Genomic DNA, 10660 nt, shown 5'->3' with positions numbered 1-10660 from the left:
AGTGTGCAGCTTGCACATGAGAAGTATCAGCTACTCTCCTTACAACTATACTTCCCATCAAAACAGAATCATCTAGTTTTGATGAGGTGGCTCTTGATCCTCTCTTCAATGATTGTATGACTAAAGCAGCCCAGTCTTCACTAAAAGTAGTGCCCTATAAATATTTCTTACTTTGATCTTGTAAATCAAGTTGATTTGAAACATAATTAAACACTAGAGCATCAGCAATGTCCCAATTGGGTAACAACAATTTTTTTGTTGCTCTGACCATCTGCCTTCCTTGCTCAGGGATTATACTCTGAAACTCCTTCATCATATCCTCTTTTACCTAATTTTGCAAGGAAGTTTCATCCATTTATGGATGCTTTATTCTCAATTTATTGCACCTCTCTTGAAATCTACCCATATTAGCCCGCCATGCAAATTGGACAAAAGCCCTAGATTTAACAAAACTGTCATCAGACAAAAATTGATGACTAGCCTATTCTAATATAGGGTCTAATTCCCTACCTCTATAATCTGCAACTCCTTCATCATATGCTCTTTTACCTGATTTTTCAAGTAAGTTTCATCCATTTTTGGATGCTTTATTCTCAATTTATTGCACCTCTCTTCAAATCTACCCATATTAGCCTGCCATGCAAATTGGACAAAAGCCCTAGATTTAACAAAACTGTCATTAGACAAAAATTGATGACTTGCCTATTCTAATATAGGGTCTAATTCCCTACCTCTATAATCTGCAACTATCAAATCCAAACTTGGCACATGAGGCTCTTGAGGGTTTCCCTCATCCAATTCTGTCTAGGTAATGAACACACCTCCTTGTGACCCTATCTGCTCAATCTATTCTCCAATGAGCTATTCTTCTCCAATCTACAAAGGGGATTGAGTAGGTGAATATTCCTCAACTTGAGGACTCTTTTCTTTTATTATCTTCTACCTCCTGGGAGAAGGTTCATTAGGTCTCTCCTCTAGGACTACACTAGTGGATCCCATAATTTGCTTGCCTTTTTCCATAGCAACCCTTTTATTCTGAATGATGGTATACATTGGCCTTCTTTAGACAATTAATTGATTTGCTGCTATATTAGGAGTGAAAGCCAACCTCCTCATGACCTCTTTGGCCCTATCTAGATATGAATCAATAAAGAAATGTTTCTTCTCATTCATGGCTTCCATTATCTCGGGGAAAGTATTCATAAGCTTATTTATTTTATCAGCCTCTGTACTAGCATTATCTAGAGGACTATATTATTGATCAAAACAATGAATGAATTCCAAAACCCTAGAGTAAAATCTCCATTTTTCCTTTTTGGTTTCCTGTTCCTACAATGAGAATTCATTTCTTATGATGTCCTCTAGGTAATATGAATCATGTTTTACCTTTCCCAATTTAATCCTAAGCCTTAAGGTTAGATTATAAAACCCCTTAGTATCACAAAAATGGGAATGGGAAATAACCATTTTGTATTGATCCAAAATTTCATGTAAAAATAGCCAACCCCCTTTAGTAATTATAAAATGATGGGCCACAGTATAAGTAGGGAAAATTGACCCCAATTGCCTTTTCATTAGATAAATCTCTTCTAATCCTCCTAACTATCACAAATCTTTAGCCATTCCTACCTTTAAAGGTACTTGGTAGGGCAACACATGAGGGCTTCCTTTAAAACCATAAATTCTAAAAATAGTAGAAACAAAGTATGGGATGATATCTCCCAAACTGTGTGAAACTTTCAAAACACTGGGATTGTCCATAGGCCTAATGAAATTCATTAGTGCCTTGGGGATTTTGGGATTGTCACTCAATATGAGGCATCTCAACTTGGAAGCAAAATACATATCAAACTTGACAAAGCTAGCCTTCTTTGCATCCCAAGTCATATTTGCACTCCACAACTGGACTGGTAGTGCTTCCCCATCCTCCTCTCTATTCAACTCCATTTTTTTACCAAAATATGTCACTCCCTTAAATAAGAACATATGCATCAACAAAGAATAACAGCCAAAATTTTTCTCCACTTTTCATTTTGCAATTCCAACCAAACTAGTATGAATTTCTTCAGCCAAATAAGAAGTAAAATAAAAAATAACATCTACACCAAAGGAAGCACTCTAAACCATCATATACATAAGGCTGATGGACATGAAATTCTGTTCATCCTCACCAAAAAACATGGCATAGGGTACTGTATATTTCTATAGTTCAGGAAGTGAAGAGATCCTTTTTAAAGGGTTCCCTAGAGGCTACAATGATTACTGGCCAAGTTCCAATTGTGCCAATATGTGCCCTCAATGCCCCTCCCCTAATCACATCCTTCTTCACCTTGTATTCATTTTCTAATTCTTGCAGATTAATTGGCACATGATAATCTATCAATGGCTCTAGGCAAAAAACCTCTCTAATTTCCTCAGGACTGATTAAGACCAAAGGCACACCATCAGTTCTTCTCACCACCCTAACAGCTTGGTCATAATTTTTTGCAATGGCTTCAAGCAAATCATAATCCATAAAAATACTTGGAACTACTAGTTTCCCCAAATCAAAATTCTAGACATTAGCATGTGGGGCAAACAAATTCCTCTCTGAAAACCACTTTTTAAATAGAACAAGACCAGTCCATGAAGTTGTTGCATCTCTAACCTAGTTCCCTTTGTCATATAGGCCATCTAAAATTTCAAGCCTAGGGTTTTAGGAAGTTAATTTCTTAACCTACACAGTCTTGGTGGTGGACTTTGGGAGTAATTCTAGCAAATCATCATGAACATTTCTATCCATATAATTCACTTGCCAAAAAAATACTTTCTTAGGAGGCATCTTGACTGTAATTCATAGGAACTGAAATGCTATAGAGGTTATAGTATAAGTACGTACTTGATTTTTTGATTGTTCCTCTTTGTAATTCTGCAATACCTTCGCAAACAATAGGAAACTACTACACACTCTTTGTTAAGCTGAACACAATATTCTCAGTAATGGCTTTGCTTAGAAAAACTTGAAATCTTTGTTCACATGAGATGAAATTGATGAAATCTCCTATATTATACTCTATTTTTCTCACATGTGAACCTTTTATTCCTCATAAATGCATAGAGTAGAAAAACAGAGTGGCATCACCTTTCTTTTCAAATTTGTACCATTGATCTTTGAAAAATTCTATGATCTAGGGGTGCTAGCAAGATTGACACACATTTTAGTTGACATGTTGGTTGTCAATCCAATGATGTTTTTCTATGTGTACCTTTCCCTCATCATTGGTGCTTCAAATTGGACCCACGAATTTCTGAGGACACGTCACTGAATCGCTACCTCGCTATGCATAAAGAGTGAGCAGTATTGCCATAGAGAAGAAGCGATAACCCTTGATTTGATTTTAATCTGATGGAAAGCATTCTACTGCATTCTCATTACTATAATGGTTGATCCCTCCTATATTTTCCTTGTTCACTATGTCGCTATGAATAAAAAGTGAATAACTTTCAATAGTGACAAAGTGATGATCGCTGATTCCTCTTTGATCGAGTGGAGGACATTCAATGCATCATATAATATGAACATGGTGGGCCCCATATTTATCTACTTTACTCACTATATCATTATACATAACCCTCAAGAAACTCACCATACTGAGGTAGCGATTATCATTGATCTCATCTTGATCGAACAACCACAATTCTTTACCTAGTTTCTGACTTGGAAGTGGGTCTGCATTTCTTGGTGACACTAAGCTGTCTTGACATGCTGGCATATATATATATATATATATATATTACTTTAATCCTTAGTGACATCACATCTTCTTGATTTTTCCATTTTTCTTATTTTTAGGTGAGTCACTACATTGCTATTGGTGAAGCGTGAAGCTTTTCTAGTCATGACATAGTGACTTGTCAAAAAAAATCTAAATTCTAGTGACACCACTTGCAATTGGCCCCACATGCATCCTTTATAACACTGAAAACTCTGGGATAGAGCACATGAGTAAAACATATTCAAATCAATGGACATTTACAACATTGGACCTCACTTTACAATACCACAACTCAAATTTTGATGGTCATTAGGTCGCTATGGTAAAAGACCCTACATTTTTTTATAATGACAAAGCGAGAACCGTGGATCTAACCAAGATCAAACATTAAGGAAAGATTTTGAAAAAGGTATCTTAGCACGAAAAAAATTAAGTGGGAAAGGAATTTTAACATTTTTAAAAGATTTCACGCTAGGATAAATTCAAAATTAAACAAGACCTAAGGTTTTGACAAAGTTTTCAAAGGATAGAAACTACAAGGCCCAAAAACTAGAAAATCTAGCCTCTACAAATGGACTCAAATCTGATTTTTTAATACCTAAAATGAGAAAATTTATCATGCAAAAAATTAGACTAACATAATCTATAGAAAAGCCATTAGAGCTACTTGCTTGAAGAAGCCTAGAAGGAAGAAAAAGGACCCCACCACAGTCCATGTTGTGGGATAATTGGCTAACATCATTTTAGGAAAATTGATCACACCAAAATATTTTGATCTAGGAAGCCTAGTAGTGAATGTCAGTATAAATGGTCAGTTTGTTAAAAATGTTTTAATAGATCTTGGCACTGCTATAAATGTCATGACCAAGGACACTATGAAGAAGTTAAAAATAGAAGGACTAAGGGCTACTCCAACAATTCTACAACTTGTAGATAGTTCTACTGTCATGCCTGATGGGAAGATAGATAACATAGTTGTAACCTTAGATTCTCTAGAGTATCTTGCAAACTTCATGATTTTATGCCCCAAATTTAATCTATTTGGTTACCCTATCATCCTAGGTTGACCATGGTTAACCACAGCTGATGCAAATATAAATTGTAGATTAGGGAATATGACCATATCAAATGGCCAAGCAACAAAGAAATTTGATTTATATCCTCCAACACAACCATTACCAAATTTGAGCACATCTATTTGGCTAGATTTAGGGGATGAAAAAGAAGAGTTAAATTCTATAGTACAGCTCATGATGTTGCATAGACAATCTTTTCTAAAGTTGTAAGAGGAAGATTCTGTACTTTAGAGTATCCTTACTAACAGTTGTGTGGTAGAAAAAGATGTATCTGAAAGTTTTATGTTGGAATTAATCACATATGAAGAATGTGATAAGAATTGTACTTTGCTCAAAGAACCTGACATTCTTCATTCACTCTTACCATGTGAATCAGAAGCAAGTCCAATCTTTGAAGCCACTATGATAAAATCCACCACTACTATTGAACTGACTAAAGGCCATAATCTTCACGTTAATCCCAAATTAACATCCACATAGATGGAATAGTTAAAAGAGTTGCTTCAAAGGAATGAAAAGGCCTTTGCATGGGACTATAGTGATATGAAAGGATTGAGTCCTACATTATGCACCAATAGGATATACATCAATGAAGGCTTTCTACCACTCCATCAACCCCAGAGAAGGATAAATCCAAGCCTTAGAGAGATAGTTAAAATTGAATTGCAAAAATTGCTTGATGCTAGTTTTATTTATTGTATATCTAATAGTAGATGGGTGTCACCCCTGGTCATAGTGCCTAAAAATGGGAGGAAAATGGAGAATTTTTTTAGATTATAGAGAATTGAACAAGGCCACCAAAAAAGATCACTTTCCTTTACCATTTATAGACCAAGTTCTAGACACTCTAGCTAGAAAGAAGTATTTCTCTTTTCTAGATGGGTATAGTTGTTATAACCAAATCAATATTGCTCTTGAAGATCAAGAAAAAACCATATTTACATGCCCATGAGGTGCTTTTGTATACTCTATATTACCATTTGGTCTATATAATGCTCCTACAACGTTCCAACGAGTCATTATTAGCATCTTTTTTGATATATCACATGATTGTATGGAAATATATGGATGATTTCACAAAAATTGGAGTCACTTTTGAGGAAGAAATGATGAATCTTGAAAAGGTTTTGGTAAGGTATTAAGAACATAATTTGGCACTTAATAGTGAAAAATGTTTCATGCTCATGTAGGAAGGTGTGGTACTTGGTCATTTCATATCAGCTGTAGGAATACAAGTGGATCTAGCTAAAATAGAGGTAATTCAAACATTGCCCATACCTACAAAATTGAAAGATGCAAGATTATTTTCTAGGTCATGAAGGATATAATAGATGTTTTATAAGAGATTTCAGCAAAATAGCTAGTCCCTTGTATAAGTTACTCACAAAAGAAGCTGAATTTAGTTGGACATCTGAATGTGATGAAGCCTTTGTTGGGTGATGCGACGCGCTCCCCTGCCCACAGGTGGTTAATTATGTGGTGTTCCATGTTCACTAATAGTCATGGCTTTTGGTGCAATGAAAAATGGGCACTACAATTGGTATCAGAGCCTAGTTTTGGCTTGGTCATGGGTTCAAATCTCCTCACTCACTACTACATTTAACATCATTTTTCGACCAAAATTTTTGACCATCAACTAAATAAATTTAGGGTGGTCAAAATGTAAAGGCAAAAATTTCATTTTTTTACATATAAGACCCATTTTGGTCGAAATTTTGACCAACACAGGGCTTATACATCCGCAAAGTTCAAAAAACATTTGCCCAATTACATTTTTCATGTCTGATTTCATTTGACATTTTTGGAGCATTTTTACATGGTTATCTCTGCATTTTCACATGGTTTTCTTTGAGCCCAATTTTGTTTCAGGTTTTCTCCACCCAATTGATTAATGATGCCTGCTAGCCCTAGGAATAATATGAAAGGGGGCCCTACATTTTCATCAATATAGGGGGGGCGAAATAGTAGTTCAAAACTCTCGATATTGTCTTTCTTTCATTCTTCTTGATGTGCTCAACTTCAAAAGCTGTTCCATTTACGACTTCCAATCACACTTGCATCTCCGGTGGTCGAGGAGAGGGATTTCTCTTCGAGAAAATTTCCATAGGTACATGTGTATTTTTGTTGTAGGTTTTTATGATAATATTGAAGATGGAAGTGAATACTATTACTATCATTATTTTTTTTTATGCCAAAGTTCAGCCATTGTTGTGTAATATAAATGGGAGAGTCTCCACTCAAGTATTTTTTCTCAGTGATGTTTTGATGATAAGTATTAAAAAGAGTCTATTTGCAAAAAGAATGTAATGTACTTGTTGTTTCATTTTATTGAAAGTGTGTAGATGTAGATTTATCATTTGGAATGTTGGTCTAATGTAACAACTATTATACTTTTTGTTATAGTAATGAAAGAAAAGAAAGGAAATGTATATGTAGAAGCTGTAGTTATAAAAGCTTAGAAGAAATAATAATGACAAATTTTTTGTTTTATAAATATAGTTGTGTTGGTATCATATTTTTCTTGTATTTTTGTTTTAATAATACATAATTATATTGTATCATTTAGACAACAGTTTCATATTCAAAAAAAGAACAAAAAGAAAAGAAAATTGAGTGTGTTTCTCTCTTCAACTCTAGAACATTCAACTTAAACATCAACACATAAAGATAACAATTTGAAATCTGGTGTGTTTAGTTCTTGGAGTTGTACCCTCAATACCTAGGCCATGTGGGCTATAAAACATGATATTCATGTGATTCTATGTTAGATGATGATGATGATAATGAATAATCACCATCTACTACTAGCTCATGTAGTGATAAAAGGTCTTCAATGCACCTCTAACTACAAGTATGCCATGGAAAACTTGTGATGGAGATGACTCCTCAAACTAATAGACTATCATGGAAATTTTTTGATGAAGATGACACCTACAAATACTGGACTATCTTCAAAAACTTATGATGAAGATGGCACCTAAATTTACTAGACTATAATTGAATTGATGTACTTTGGATCCTTCATCGAAAGTCTCTGTCATTTTTTTAGAAGATGATGTATCTTCTAGTTCAACCAAAATAATCTCTCTCCTATATTTCAACATTACATTTAATTGTTGCATTGCAATTAGGTCTTCCTACAAGGGTTTCCATTTGGATGAATAACAAACTTTTTGGTGTTTTAAAACTACTAAGCAACAAAATGCTTAATACCAAGATGACAATACTCACATAGTCTAAAGGCTAGCCAATTCTTATTATCAATTATATGTGCACACCATTTGGGCCAAACTTCTACAAAACCAAGGGTGGTTTACTACTCTTTTGGCTCTGCAAAAATAGGGTGGGTATACCCAAGAATGATACAAGACTGGGAAAATTGTATGAGAATTATCTTAGTTTCATTCTGATTCTCATCTCAAATTCTATAATACATGTAAAATTCTTGATACTTTAATAAACACATCCCATATAATAGATATGGCCAAAAATCTTCTATAGATCTGCAGATGTTCTTAGCAATAATGGCTAACTAAAGCTAAAACATTCCATGCAAAAAAGTAGAGGCCAACTTTGAAGATCTACAAGAAATAAAAGTAAAGTTGATTATAATTCTACATTTTGACAATCATGTGTGACACATTTCTCTTTCAGCTGGATTAAATTTGATCAGTGCCTAATCCATTGGGGTTCAAAGTCTACTACAAATCTCTAGATCTAATTTGTTGCCTTATAACAAATTTTATTAGCAATTCTTATTAGAAATCATCATTCAAAATCCTTTCCACTACTGCAACAATCTTATCAAATTCATTAAATCTTTTACTTAATCCATTGAATTAACAACCATGATAAACAGATATACAACCTAATTGAACTGCATTCAATTGCACAAGCCTTTACTTATACAACATCAAGATAACCAAGTAATCAAAAGGAGACAAAGTTCAGAAAGAACTGATATGGGGACAGTTCATAATTTGTATTCATTTTACTTGAAAATTTTATACAATTTACAATAGACTCAGAATGACCTTCAGGAAGAAACACAAATCATTCTATATTCATGTATTCTCAAGATTTGATAGAGAAAATACATCACGAATTTTTGCTCAAAAATGGTGGACCAAAAATAGACTAAGTGCATCACTTAGCAAATAGAATTTGGACCTTTTCTCTTGCCCTAGAATTTCACTTATATAGTGTGAAATGCAACAAGCTTTAGGCTAAGAGAAACTGACAGGTGTCTTTTACAAGGAATATCTACATACACCTATCACAAAATGATAAAACTATGGGTAACAGAAGATATCAAAATCAAATCATTCCTTTCGGTGGGTCAGCTTCTGTTACATGTTCTAATGTTGCTAAGTTGGCTATTGATCTGATTCATCTTCATATGTAACTGCTAAATTAGCCAACGATGAAGCTTGTTCTGATGAGGGCACATTAACCTCCACCTACAGGCTTCCACCAGCTTCATTCTGCATGGTAAGGACAACTTCTACCTTTTCTTTTTCTTTAATTGTATTGGCATCTTGTGGTCTCGGTTCTGCAACTGAAAGTGATAGGTTTTTCTTGTCTTCTTCTTCTGATTGGGTTTGAGTAGTGATGGTATCAATGATTTGGACTTCCTCACCTTGCACCTCATCACTGTCAGTTTCATCTACATCAAACTATTCACTAGAAGGCATTTCTGCCATCCACCTTTCAAATAATGTGGCATCTGGCCAATTGAATTGCAAAATATCCTTCTATTTCTTTATTATATAATCAGCCTCATTATCAATATCAACAAATTTTTGTTTTAAAGAATCAAAGAATATTTTGGCTTTCACCATTTCTTCTGTTGTGGTGGCCCACCGTGCATGCCCTGTTTCATTTATGACTTGATTCATTCTTAAACAAAATAAATCATCAAGTTCCTTCGCCCATTCCTCTTTGCTTTTCAATCTATTTTTCCTATCTAGGGCATGAGGAAATCAATTGAATTTTTGGCTCTTATATTTGTCTAAGTAGCCTATTATTATCTTCTGTAAATGTATCCTTTTGCTATCAAAATCAGCAAGATTAGAAACAATGTCAAAGGTTTTATCAATCTGATCACGAGAATTATTTATAACAGATAGACACAATAAGGTTATTGCTTTCTCCCTTCTCACCCATTTGTTCACAATAGGCTTTAGAGCCTCATCATCTGCTTTTAACTCCTCCCAAATGTTAATCACCTTGGCCAATTGATCATTGATTAGTGGCCATTCAACCTTGTCTCCTAGATATGTAAGAGCTGTTCTTAGTTTATCTTCATATTTGGATTCCAGCTCTACATGTAAGGCCCATAGTTTACTCTTTTCTTCTTCAAAATCCTCAGTAGTGTAATACTGTGGCCCTTGGAGTGTGTTTGGTATTTCAATGAGGGGAGTAGATTTGAAAGGTTCAACAGGGGGGTGAGGGTATGTTATTTTAGGCCTGGTGGATTTTCCCAGTAGCTTGTTCTCAAGCTCAACTCTCCTTTTTACCTCTTTATTGTAGGCATCCACAACTACCTCATATTTAATTTTTAATTCAAACATTTCCTTTTCCTCCCTTTTAGCAATAGCCAAGGCAAACTGAGAATAATCCACATTCATTTGGGCTGCTTGTATGTGTGAGGTATCAACAACTCTCCTCACAATAATATTCCCTATCAATCCTGAACCATCAGGCTGTGTTGATACAATCCTAGATCCTCTTCTTAATGACCACATAACAAGAGCACCTTGATCATCACTAAAAGTAGTCCCTACAAATTCCTTTTTATTTGGGTCTTGTAACTCCAGTCTATTAGAA

Source organism: Cupressus sempervirens, chromosome 3 (assembly GCF_028749045.1).
Source record: "Cupressus sempervirens isolate cs-2001-9-10 chromosome 3, ASM2874904v1, whole genome shotgun sequence".
Classification (NCBI taxonomy): domain Eukaryota; kingdom Viridiplantae; phylum Streptophyta; class Pinopsida; order Cupressales; family Cupressaceae; genus Cupressus; species Cupressus sempervirens.
This window is presented reverse-complemented; position numbering follows the sequence as displayed.